The sequence below is a fragment of the Falco punctatus genome (assembly GCF_963210335.1).
Source record: "Falco punctatus genome assembly, chromosome: 4".
Classification (NCBI taxonomy): Eukaryota; Metazoa; Chordata; class Aves; order Falconiformes; family Falconidae; genus Falco; species Falco punctatus.
Window position 1 is genome coordinate 115,972,206 of NC_137583.1, and position 14,254 is coordinate 115,986,459.

Consider the following 14,254-nt stretch of genomic DNA (forward strand, 5'->3'; position numbering starts at 1 on the left):
CAGACAGAAACAAGACAGACAACCCCATATAAAGATATATGAGTAAGGGGTTAACACCTCCACTACTTCATAAACACGAAAGTAAAAAGTATAAAAAAGGACTGTTTAAACTGCTCAGGGCGGCAGTTGGCGGAGCACAGACTCCCCTGCCGTCCAGCGCTGTCTTTGCTCATATTCTGCTTGCTATAATTAATAAAATTTTAATTGGATTATGATCAATTGTGGTCTCAATTTATAACACTGTTTACACTTTGAATGTCGATCATTGTCTTTCTGTAGATGCTATATGTAGTAGGAGGCTATGATGGGAACGTGTCGCAGCGGTTTTTCTCTTATCCGGAATAACAGCAGGGAAAGCATTAAAGAGTTAAATCACCTTGTTTGGTAGGCAGTTAAGCATGTGAGTCAAAATTGCCACTGCTTTTTGTTGTTGGTTCAAGGACATGGCTGTGAGGATTTTGATGGTATGTGCTGCGTGGATTTTAGGCGCCCTATTGCAGCAACATGTTATCAAAATCTGAGAAGATGTCAGCCTTTTTTGGCATCCATTCACTCAACTGGCAGTATTGTTTGTTTGCTATTACCTTGGTTGCTGTCATGTTTGCAAGGGCCCTGCAGAACATGGCAAACCTGGTCCTAGCTGTTCAAAAACAAAAAGGGGCAATTGTCAAATTGTACAGAACAGAGACAGCGGGTTATTTTGACATTGATAATATGTCTTAGTTGCTTTTTTATTTGTTCTATTACTTATACCTTGTTTTTACTCATTCGGTTTCAAAGGTTCTTTTTATGCAACAGGAAGGGGGAGATGCAGGAGCGGTCTGGAAACTAGGACCATGCGTGGCAATCCGTTTGCTGAGGGGAATGTGCTCGAGCTTGTCTAGACAACAATTAACATGATGAGGCATGTTTGCAGAGCACAGGGGAGTGGGAGATGGATGGCGCCAAGGAAAGATAACACCTTGCTGTTAATTGCTGGCAGCTAACCACCAATCAGGGATTGCCTAGTATGCAATGCTTAGCTTCAAAACCAATTAGTTTAAAACGCGCAGCTTCTGAAAGTCTATAAAACCTCGTGCTTCTGTACAATAAATTGACATTTGCTTGCATCAAGCTGCGTCCCGTCTCTTCATTCGCCGCAGTTACAGCTTATGCTGTTCTTGAGAAGAGAAGGGAAATGGGATGAAGTGTCATATGCAGATATGTTTTTCACGCTGCGAAACCATCCAGAGTGGCAAAGGGACTGTGGGATAACACCCCCACAGGACCCTATGGTACTCGCATTGGAGAGAGAAAATAAAGGGGGTAGAAGTAAACTAAAAAGATGCTGTTCTTCCTGCAGCATTAAGCAGAGGTGTACAAAGGCAGACAAAGTCCACCAAGCCCCAGAACAAGACTTAAATGACTTGTTTAAACCTCCCCCCCGGGCACGGGACCAGGATGCGGACTCGGAAGGAGCTTCAAATCCTCCTGATAGCCCTGTATCTTCCCACACTCGGCAGAAGTCTGCCCTGACTATTTTACAAGCACCCCTCCGAGAGGCGGTGGGGCCAGATGGTGGAACAATGCTAATTAAAGTGCCTTTCTCCACTGCTGATTTGGGAGAGTGGAGAAAGATTGCAAAGGATTATAGAAGTGACCTGATAAGTGTAGCCAGGCATTTCCAATTTATCGTAAAACAACACAATCCCGATTGGAATGATATACAATTAGTATTGGAATATTTGATTGAAACTGAAAAACAGCTAGTTTTGAAAACAGCAGGAAATTTGGCCGAAGATCATTATAAAATTACAGGAGGGGATGTTAAGGAACATTTCCCCCTCCAAGACCCAAAGTGGGATGCTAATAGATCGGCACATATGCAAAGATTACAGGAATATCAGGAATGGATTTCGAAGGGAATGGAGAGAGCAATTCCCAAAACTATAAACTGGTCAGCTTTATATGGAGTTAAGCAAACTCCTTCTGAGTCCCCGTCTGAGTTCCTGGATCGGCTGAGGGATGTGATGCGCCGTAACACGCCGCTGGACCCTGGGTCTGAGGTAGGGATCCAGCAATTAGTTTCTTTATTCCTGGGTCAATCTGCAGGGGACATAAGGCGAAAACTTCAAAAGCTGCGTTCTACAGAAGGTAGAAATTTGGAAATACTGTTTGTTATAAATTGAGACCACAATTGATCATAATCCAATTAAAATTTTATTAATTATAGCAAGCAGAATATGAGCAAAGACAGCGCTGGACGGCAGGGGAGTCTGCGCTCCGCCAACTGCCGCCCTGAGCAGTTTAAACAGTCCTTTTTTATACTTTTTACTTTCGTGTTTATGAAGTAGTGGAGGTGTTAACCCCTTACTCATATATCTTTATATGGGGTTGTCTGTCTTGTTTCTGTCTGGCGGTTATCTTCTCTTTTACAAGCAGCATCCTGGATGTAGTGGAGGTGTTAACCCCTTACTCCTATATCTTTATATGGGGTCGTCTGTCTTGTTTCTGTCTGGCGGTTATCTTCTCTTTTACAAGCAGCATCCTGGACATCTGGCGGTTATCTTATTTTTCACAAGAGGCATCCTGGATATCTGGCGCCTAGTCTTTACATTATGCTTAACATAAATCTTAATAAACAATATCCTAGTCCATAGTTTCTTACAATCCCCCCTTTTTCTTTTTTATCCTATTATTGTTTATTAGACGCTACTTTCATTCTCGGCACTGCAAATAAACCTTTTTCCACAATCCCAACATTTATCATAACACTCACAAGGTAATACGTCACAATTACAATAGGCGTAGTTGGGTAATACATATAATAATAACATACAAAACCAAAACTTAAAAATAACACTTTTTCTTAACACGTTCTTTTTTTTTTTTTTTTTTTTTTTTTTAATGCGTCACTATCATGGCTAGACTATAGGGATTTCGCATGCGCGGTCTTTCCAGATTTTTCCAGCACATTCTGTGGGGCTTTAAAATCGCGCATGCGCATGTTCAAAGGTATACACGGACCATTCGCGTGATCAACAATGGCTACTGCGTGCCCAGATGAAGTCCCAAACCCCTTTCCCGAGCTTACCACTCCGGTAAGTCTGTTAATGGTAACATTCATGGCACTATGGCCAAATGACAGGTCCCAGTTTTCAATGTAAGGTTTTTTTCACCACCAGACCACCACGTCACCTGCCAGAGAAGAAAGGTCTAGAGTGGACATTTCGCCCTCTGAACATTCTGTAAGGTGAGTGTTCTCAAAACGTTTAACCTATATGGTTCATTAGAAAGAAGATCAAAATTTTATATATATATATCTTTTTTTTTTTTTTTTTTCCCTGTTGCTGTTTAGGCAGAGGGTGCGTTTTTCTGTTGTCTCACGTCAAGAACTTATGGCGGAGGTGAAAAAGTATAAAAGGCGTTTCCATATCGTCGTCTTTGCGTTCCTGGCGCTTGTTTTTATTGCTATTCTATTTTTTTTTTTACTCAGCTTACATTATTATCTGAATTGTTAAGAGTTAATTGTTTCCAAATTCTTGTTGGCTATTAAAATGTTATTTTGTGTGTACATTTTGTCATACTACTCGCATTTGTTTAACGCCATCGGGTGAAACCATAATAGCAAATTGCATGTTAGTTATAACGTGTTGAATTAATCTTATAAACATGGAACAACACATGGCAAAAACAATAAGGTGGCTAATCCACATAACAAATAAAATAGGATTCGTTTTACCCAGGGGCTCCCGAGAAGCCAGGAAAACAAGTCAATATTCGTCTTTCCAAGTTCAGACGGGAACATGGGCTAACTTCCCTGTCTCTGATGTGATTTGTTTAACTACCTCACCATTGTCATCGGTTTTCAAACAACAATTGGAGACATTTACTTTACCACAAACACCTCTTTCTTTGGCTAGCAGGTAGTCCAGAACCATCCTGTGTTGATAAATTGCATTTAACATCAAAAGCTTTAGCTGTTTGATTAATAATAATTTCCAAGACAGCCTGTAGACGAATGATATGATTCAGATTGTAGATAGGTTCTCGAGCGCCGTTAATAAGTTCATTAGGATTCCAAGTTGCAGGTTTATAATACTGTATGATACGTTGGGGTGTCCATTCATTTAATAAATATTGGTACCCCCTCAATTCTTGGGAGTCTGGAAAAATCAACTTGCCACTGTTGCCCTGGCTAATTTTCAAACACATTTCACATTGCTGAGTCACCTATTTTATTACAGTAAACAATTTCTGCCCTATCAATTTCTGATTTAGACTTTGATATAAATTATCAGCTCCCCAATGCATCTTATTATGTTCTATTACGGCTGTGGTCCATATTAAATTGGATGGTACCACTATACGACCATCCCTCAAATAAGTTAGAATAATTTGGCTCCTGATCTGTACTTACAGTTTGGATTTTACCGCCTGGTATTAAGGATAATTCCTCTTTTCCTACCTCCTCTGCTACTTGTATGGCTTCATGGTCGGCCAGGCGGTTTCCAATTTCCAAATCAGTGCCTTAATGGGCCATCTTATGTTCTTCCTTCCTGGACGACCCTCTTATAACAGAGGGGGCCCTTCCTCACATCAAGGTCTGGCATGGCATATGTCCCCACCGCTCAACGCCTACTGGGTTGCAGCCAGCAGCAGAGCTCAAGATCCTTCTTGGTGGCAAACACAGAGGCCAACCCAGTCTTGCCCTTGATTGTGGTAGGAGGCACTTGACCAGCCTTATTCTTTGTACTTTGTTGTCAATGCAAAGCTTCATTTGCACATCCCATAACAAGTCACAGTCATGGTAAAACACAGATTTACATTAGTAGAACTACTACAGAGTGTATTTTATTTTAGTTTTTTTTATGCAGTATTCCCCACAGCCTTGCTGACCAAGGGATATTGTTTTACCTGAACTAGGCAGGCCTCCTGTTTATCATTTTTACTGTAACAGGGAAAGCATTTTTCCCTTTACTTGGAATTTACTTTCAGATATACTTGGTTAAAGATTTCTTTTACTTCAGGGAGGTCTTCTCTTCCACTTTTCTGTTGAATTAAAGATAAGCTCAACATTTTAGTTAATTGATCATTTTAACTTTTGGATTCATTTCCCCTTCTTTAAACGTCTAGATGTTCTAATAAATCTCTTCTCAACAAAGATTTTGGTGAATTTGGCATTCTTATTTGTTTTCTTAGTTTGTACTTTAAAGGTTTCAGGATATTTTCCTGGCGGCCAGCAGCTCCCACAACTGTAACAAATTCTTTTCACTGTAGTTTAACACCAAATAAGTTGGTTTTGTATTCACCAACTTTTCTACATCACGATTACCTTAGTAAAAATCAACTCGAACCTTTATCCAGTCCTATTCACAACTGACTTTCAAACATCTAAATTTCCCCATCAGAGATTCACCTTTACTCTCCTCAGACCCGCTGCCTGCCCTAGAGGGGCCGTTACCGGTCCTGTTGTGCTGCAAATGCTGCAGCAATCGGGGTGACATTGTCAGGTCCTTCTGCTCAATCGTCAGCAACAGCAACCCCCTCCTCCTCACCAGCGAAGGGTTCGGGGCAGGAGATGCTCTTCCTGCTCTGCAGGTTACACAAGCCTGCCTCTGCAGCAGCACTTCTGTTTTAACTCTTTCTTACCCTGAATGCACATCTGCTACTTGTTGCTTTAAGTCTGTGTTATTACATATCAGCCTTCGCAGGCAAACAGCAAACACCCTGCCATGCGTCCAGCGTGACTCAGCCGCACCTTCGAGGGGATACGGGGCTTTGTACAAACTCACCCCAATACTTTAACACTTTCACAGGGTTTTTTTACTCTCCACACCCCACACACCCCCCCCCCGGCTTCAGATCTTACATACATTAGCACAAGTTTTTTTATCTTACAACGTGTTTCATTCTGGTTGCTCCATAGAAGGAACCACAACCTCCCCTCTGATCCTTTTCCATTGCTAATATTAAGGGATCTTGTGGAGCTAGGTTAATACCACACTCTTTTGCCACTCTGGGTGATTCCTCAGAGTGAAAAACATACCAGCATACATTATGTAAGAAACTATGGACTAAGATATTGTTTATTAAGATTTATGTTAAGCATAATGTAAAGACTAGGCGCCAGATATCCAGAATGCCTCTTGTGAAAAATAAGATAACCGCCAGATGTTGCTTGTAAAAGAGAAGATAACCGCCAGACAGAAACAAGACTGACGACCCCATATAAAGATATATGAGTAAGGGGTTAACACCTCCACTACATCCAGGATGCTGCTTGTAAAAGAGAAGATAACCGCCAGACAGAAACAAGACAGAAGACCCCATATAAAGATATATGAGTAAGGGGTTAACACCTCCACTACTTCATGAACACGAAAGTAAAGTATAAAAAAGGACTGTTTAAACTGCTCAGGGCGGCAGTTGGCGGAGCGCAGACTCCCCTGCCGTCCAGCGCTGTCTTTGCTCATATTCTACTTGCTATAATTAATAAAATTTTAATTGGATTATGATCAATTGTGGTCTCAATTTATAACAATTTCTGGTGCCGTGACTCGGATAAGGAACAGTGGGCTTTGGTCCTCCGGGGGGGCGCCCCGCGGCATTTCGCGGCCCCGCGACCAACAGCTTACTCCAACCTTACCGACGAACCTAAATTCTAGAATAATGAGCAAAGGAGAAACCGGTAAAATCCCATAAAAATTCTGTGCACGGGAGTCCGGACGAAGACGCAGGACGCGTAAGTATATTGCGAATTTGTTCGCGGGTTTTGCCGTTCGGGCGGGATTGGGTTTCCTGGAATATAACGAGTGAGAGGTTCGATATACTGAACCAAGCGAGTGTGGACTCTTAAGTACTGCGTCTCCCATCTCCCGCGAGGGACTGGGCCAGGAAAAAGGGGAGCGAGTGAGTGTATGTTTGTGGATGTTCCAGAAGATGGGGGCGAAGGGCAGCAAGCCTTCGACTCCCATGGGAAGGGTACCCACTGTACCTAAGAATACCCCTCTGGCATATATCTTAGACAATTGGAGATATTTCCCTGGAACCCTAGGGAAAGATAAGCAGAAAATGATAGAATATTGTACTAAGATATGGGGAGGGAAGAAGATTTCTAAAAATGTCTTTTGGCCAGTCTATGGGTCAGAAGAAGATTGGATAAGACAGCAATTAAACCTCTGGGTTAATAATAAAAAACCCCTTAACCCGGAGGAGAGTCAATATGCGGAGGTGTGGCTAGAAAGACCGGGAGCTAGACTTTACCCGCTGAATGAAATAAAAACTAAACAAAAGAAGGGAGAGTTAGACGAAACCCTTCTAACCCCCCCTCCTTACATTCCTCCTCCTGCTCCTGCAGAGGTCCCCAGAGCGCCCATTCCCCCACCAGAGTCAGAACAAGGGTCTCTCCCCCTCTTCCTAGACGCGTAACTGGAAGTCAAAAAGGGGCAGCTCAGATGTACCCCCTAAGGGAAATGCCCATGGGGGGACCTCAACCTGTGATCGGATATATTTCTGTGCCTCTAAATTCGGCTGACCTACGAGATTTTAAAAGGACCGAGATGGGAAACTTAATTGAGGACCCACTCGGAGTGGCAGAAAGATTAAATCAATTTTTGGGACCAAATCTTTATACTTGGGATGAGATGCAATCTATCCTTGGTCAATTATTTACTACTGAGGAAAGAGATATGATTAGACGAGCAGGAATGAGACTGTGGGATGCTCAGCATGCCCAGGGACCCCAAGCAGATATTAAATGGCCACTTCAAAAACCTAATTGGGATAACCAGGATCCGGCGCATAGAACTCATATGCAGGACCTGAGAACTATAGTAATTCAGGGGATTAGAGAAGCAGTACCCCATGGCCAAAATATCAATAAAGCATTTAATGAAATGCAAAAGAAAGATGAGAGCCCCACTGAGTGGCTGGAACGACTGAGGAAAGCCCTTCAGCTGTACTCTGGGGTAAATCCAGACGACCCTTTAGGGCAAGCACTCCTCAAAACTCAGTTTGTGGCAAAATCATGGGAAGATATCAGAAAGAAGATTGAAAAGTTAGAAGACTGGCAGAATAGAGGGTTGGATGAATTATTGAGGGAAGCTCAGAAAGTCTACGTAAGGCGGGAAGAAGAGAGCAGCAAGCGACAAATAAAAATGATAGTAGCAGCAGTCAGAGAGGATCACAAAGGGCGAACTGGTGAACACAGATCTGCTGGAACGAAACAAGGGAACGTAATAGTAAAAAAGGAACAGAGATATTGTTTCTACTGTGGAAAGAAGGGACATATAAAAAAGAATTGCAGAGAAAGGATCAGGGATGAGGAAATATTGAAAACGGAATAGGAGAGTCAGGGGCTTTATATTTTAGGGGACCGGAGTCATCATGAGCCCTTGATAAAATTAAAAATAGGACCCCATAAACAAGAGTTCACCTTTTTAGTAGACACTGGAGCTGAGAAATCAACTATTAAGCAAATACCTGAGGGATGTAAAGTTTCCCCTGAAAAAGTACAAGTAATTGGGACAAAAGGAGAACCCTTTAAAGTAAACAAAATCAAAAATGTGGTATTCGAAACTGAAAATAAATTTGGAATGGGTGAACTCTTGCTCGTCCCTGAAGCAGAATTTAATCTGTTAGGACGAGATTTAATTGTTGAATTGCAATTAGAAATTAAAGTAAAAAATCAAGAGCTAACAGTATCTGCTTATCCTTTGACAGTGGATGATCAAAAACAAATTAACCCTGATGTCTGGTACTCTCCGGACACAATTAGTAGACTGGAAATCCCACCGATTAAAATCCAAATTTCCGAACCCCACATACCTGTGAGGGTAAAGCAATATCCCATATCCCTAGAAGGACGGAGGGGATTAAAACCAGAAATTGATCGATTGTTAGCACACGGAATCTTAGAGCCTTGTATGTCACCCTTTAACACTCCCATTCTGCCTGTAAAGAAACCAAATGGGAACTATCGGCTCGTACATGATTTAAGGGAAATAAACAAAAGAACTATCACCCGGTTCCCTGTAGTAGCAAATCCATACACCCTACGAAGTAAGCTAGGACCCCATAAATCCTGGTATAGTGTGGCTGATTTAAAGGATGCCTTTTGGGCCTGTCCACTGGCAGAAGAATGCCGTGATTATTTTGCCTTTGAATGGGAAGACATAGAGACAGGCCGTAGACAGCAATTAAGGTGGACCGTGCTCCCCCAAGGGTTCACTGAGTCCCCTAATCTGTTTGGACAGGCCCTGGAAGAGCTCTTAAAAGAATACCAGGTACAAACGGGAAACGTGCTGTTACAGTATGTAGATGATCTGCTTATAGCAGGAAATAATAAGGAGGATGTAAGAAAAGAAAGCATTCGACTCCTAAATTTTCTTGCACAAAAGGGCCTACGGGTATCGCAAGAAAAGTTACAATTTGTGGAGGAAAAAGTGAAATATTTGGGGCATTATTTGTTTAACGGCAAGAAGATATTAGATCCAGAGCGCATTAAAGGAATTCTGGAATTACCTATGCCTGTCACTAAGAGGCAAATTCGGCAGGCATTAGGGCTATTTGGGTATTGTAGGCAATGGATAGAAAACTACAGCTTTAAAGTTAAATTCTTATATGAACAACTGTCTAAAGACAAAATACCCAAGTGGACCCCTCAGGATAAAGAGCAGTTTGCCAGTCTCAAAAGGGAGCTAAGTCAAGCACCGGTTTTAAGCCTCCCAGATTTAAAGCGGCCATTCCATTTATTCGTTAACATACATGAAGGAACGGCATTCGGAGTATTAACTCAGAAATGGGCAGGACAAAAGAAACCGGTGGCATACTTATCAAAGCTGTTAGACCCTGTGAGCAGGGGTTGGCCGAGTTGTTTACAAATTATTGTTGCTGCTGCCTTATTACTTGAAGAAACGAATCGTATTACCTTTAATGGAGAAGTTGTCCTATATGCACCTCATAATATAAGGGGGGTGCTTCAACAAAAAGCAGAAAAATGGCTTACAGATAGCCGACTGCTAAAGTATGAGGGAATACTCATAGAATCTCCAAAACTATCCCTAAGGACTATCAAAGCGGTTAACCCTGCAGAATTTTTATACCCAGGGGAAAGTACTGAGTTAGTACATAATTGTCTTCAAACAATTGAACAACAGACACGCATTAGACCAGACTTAGAAGAAGAAGAACTACAATGTGGAGAAGTACTATTTATAGATGGGTCATCACGAATAGTGGAAGGTAAACGATTGTCTGGATATGCCATCATTAAATCAGAGAAAGGAGAATTTAAGACAATAGAATCGGGCCCCCTAAGTGCCAGCTGGTCGGCTCAAGCCTGTGAGCTGTATGCATTGTGGAAAGCATTAGAGTCACTGAAGGGAAAGGATGGAACTATATATACAGACTCACGCTATGCGTACGGAGTAGTACACACTTTTGGGAAAATATGGGAGGAAAGAGGATTCGTTAACTCACAGGGAAAAGAACTGATACACCCAGAATTAATTCGGCGAGTTCTGCGGCATTAAAAATGCCAAATAAAATAGCAGTTGTACATATAAAGGGACACCAGCGAGGTACAAGTTACCAAGTTAGGGGAAATAATGCAGCTGATACAGAAGCAAAACGAGTGGCAGGCAATTATAGTACGATTTTAACTATACAACAAATACCTGTTAGTAAAAATTTGAGGTTTGAGTCTGCAGAAAAGGAAAAACTAGAACAAATGGGAGCTAAGGAACAGGATGGTAAGTATATATTGCCAGATGGGAGAGAAGTTTTACCAAAGGGTATAGCACTCGAAATATTTTCAAAAATACACAGTAAAACACACTGGGGAACCCAGGCGTTAGTTGATCATTTTAATCAACTGTTTGCCTGTATAGGTGTATATAATGTAGCAAAAGCAGTTACAGCAGCCTGTGAGACCTGTCAAAAAGTAAACCGAAACAACATGAGGCAAAAACCTCTTGGAGGACGTTCCCCAGCATACAGACCCTTTTCACACATGCAGGTGGATTTTACTGAATTACCTAGGGTAGGGCGTTACAAATATCTCTTAGTACTGGTAGATCATTTAACCCATTATGTTGAGGCTTTTTCTACCTCCAGGACAACAGCTAACCAAGTTACTAAAGTGTTACTTGAACACATTATACCTCGATATGGAGTACCTGAGGTAATCGACTCAGACAGAGGAAAACACTTTGTGTCAAAAATTGTTAAAGATCTAACAGAAAGCTTGGGTATTAAGTGGGAATACCATACGCCATGGCATCCACAAAGTTCGGGAAAAGTTGAAAGGATGAATGGGGAAATCAAAACTATTCTAACTAAATTAATGATAGAAACCAAATTATCATGGATTAAGTGCCTACCCATGGCACTATTAATTCTCAGAACTAGACCCCGAGCGGATGTGGGAATATCAGCATTCGAAATGGTGTATGGAATGCCCTATAGAATTGAAAGCCCACAAACAAATATTTTAATTCGTGATCGTGTGATTAATGAATATGTTTTACAATTAGCAGAACATCGTAACAAGCTTTGGGAACGCGGACTGATTGTGCAACGACCCCCGTTGGACTTAAAAATTCATAATCTTAAACCTGGGGACTGGGTATTGGTTAAAACGTGGAAAGAAGAAACCCTAAAACCCAATTGGGAGGGACCTTATCTTGTTTTACTTACAACAGAAACAGCTGTCCGGACTGCTGAGCGTGGATGGACTCATGCCAGTCGCATTAAAGGCCCAGTGACGAGACCCCACTGGAAAGTAATTAGTACACCAGGTGACACCAAGATAACATTGAGAAGATAAAGTTATGATAGAGATTTTACTTGATTATTTTGACGCATTACCTTTTGGTATAAAGTGTGTATTGTTGTTTATATTTGCTATAGTTATCTCGCTTTTTATCTATTATATATGGAAATGTAAGAAGTGTAATTGCTAAGCTCATGGAGCCACATGATATATGCATTTTGGATATACGAATTAGGTGTAATAATTTGAACTGCAATTGTTATCCATTTGCTTATTTTAAATGTAAGGTATGCCAGGGTAAATGGTGGACACACTGTGAATTCGGATACTCTCCGGCAGGAGTTTGCACACAGTGTTGGAAAAAATTCAAAGAGCTCTCACTAAGTGGAGACTAAAACAATTAGAGTCTAAAAAAAAAAAAAAAAAAAAAAAAATTATTCGGGAATCCCAAGAGTGGTGGGAAATTTTTGCTAAAGGAATAAACCCTCAATATTATTGTTACCACTCCAACCAGTTCCCCTTTATAGCTGAAATCTTGGCTATAAAATGCAGAAGGGAAGTACAAACCGTGTTTTGCTTTGCCCCATTAGTTAAAAGCTGCAAAGTGGGAAGCCTATATAAACAGGCAGACAGCCTGAAGCAGCTGTTCTCCTGAAGAATTCCCTTGCTGCCGTGAAGATGATACACCCCGTGGCTCGAAGCAACCGAGTCGACGGGCAAGGCAGAGGAGGAACAAACTGTGGAGAAAAGAACCAGAACAATGGGACACTAAAGCAACAATGGCCGAACTTCCCCAGGACTGGTAAAAATATACTTAAATTGGCAAAATTGATAGACACCTTTTTTCCTGGTATACTGTTAGTTTTGTTATTGATAATAACCAAAGCAAAAGGGGGAAACCCACATGAACCATTTAAGTGGGAACTAATATCTTGGGAAGGAACGAAAACAATAGCCACTTTTAGCAACCCAGGGCCACCTGAATTCGTAGTGAAACTTTGTGATTTAGTACCAATACCTTGTGAAAAAGGACCTCCATTTTATTTATGCCCGGCCTCTGGACAGCCTTACTGTCATTATCCCGGACACTATTATTGTGGTTATTGGGGATGTGAGACAATAGCCTCGGGCTGGACAGTAAAGGCTCCTGATAAATATATAAAAGCAACCTGGACTCCTAACGGATGTGTACCTGAACAAACAGGTGTAGATCTTACAGGTCTGCGTGACGTGGATTATGTAGCTCCACGTAACAAGAAAGTCTGTACTCACATCAAATTTCAAGTATTGCATCCCCTAGAAGACGAATGGTTGGTAGGACGAACATGGGGAATACGTGTCTATGCAGGAATTCCTAAAGATTGGGGAGGGCATTTTCTCATAAGAAAAATTAAAATACCACATGATTCACTCCCTGTTGGGCCGAATAAAGTATTGAATTCACCCACTTTTCCTAAGAAAAAGATTGTCCCCACAAGTGTTACAACCACTCGTCCAAATTCCCTATCAGTAACAGATAGAACAACTAATGACACAGTGACTGAGTCCTCTTTAGTTAGGGATTCAGGAGTGTCAGAATCCAAAGACCCCTTATGGGATTTAATGCAAGCCTCTTATCGTACCCTTAATGAAAGCAAACCAAATTTAACTAAGGAATGCTGGTTATGTTACAATGTTAGACCACCATATTTTGAGGCAATCGGAATACCAGATAGGATTCAATGGTCTAGTGGTTCAAACCCACAAGAATGTCCATGGGATGACCAGAAGAACCATACGCAAGGAATTACTATTCAATTAGTAACAGGTCAAGGAAAATGTATAGGTACAGTGCCCGAAAAATATCAGTCTTTGTGTAATCAAACAATCACTAAAGTTAACATAAAGAAACATAAGAATCAAAATGACAAATGGGCTATCCCAACACCAGGAGCTAAATGGGTTTGTTCAGACATCGGAGTAACGCCTTGCCTATCCCTAAACGTGTTTAATCAATCTCAGTTTTGTGTACAGGTGATTATTGTTCCTCGTCTGATCTATCACACCTCTGAGGAGGTGTTACGCCACTTTGAAGGAGTCCTGAATAGACAAAAACGAGAGCCAATTACAGTGGTAACCCTAGCTACACTGCTGATAGCGGGCGGAGTTGGAGCAGGTACAGGCATAGCCTCCCTAGTAAAAGGTCAGGAATTACAAAGTTTGCAGATGGCTGTAGATGAGGATTTAGCAAAAATAGAACAATCTATCCAAAATTTAGCCACTTCAGTAAAGTCTTTATCAGAAGTAGTGCTGCAAAATAGAAGAGGATTAGATCTATTGTTTTTAAAGGAAGGAGGGTTATGTGTAGCTCTTAATGAAGAATGTTGTTCTTTTGCTGACCATACGGGAGTAGTCCAGGACACCATGTCTGAACTCCGGAAAAGGTTAGATCAACGTAAGAAAGATCGTGAGGTGAGCAGGTCATGGTATGAAAACTGGTTTAATGTTTCACCTTGGCTA

At 41.4% G+C, this 14,254-nt stretch overlaps 1 long non-coding RNA gene across 1 annotated transcript in view; it reads left to right on the forward strand.

The window, feature by feature from the left end:
* Window positions 1–14,254, forward strand: part of LOC308062018 — a 459,477-nt gene that overhangs the window by 301,418 nt on the left and 143,805 nt on the right. The gene's annotated exons all lie outside the window — the stretch shown is intronic.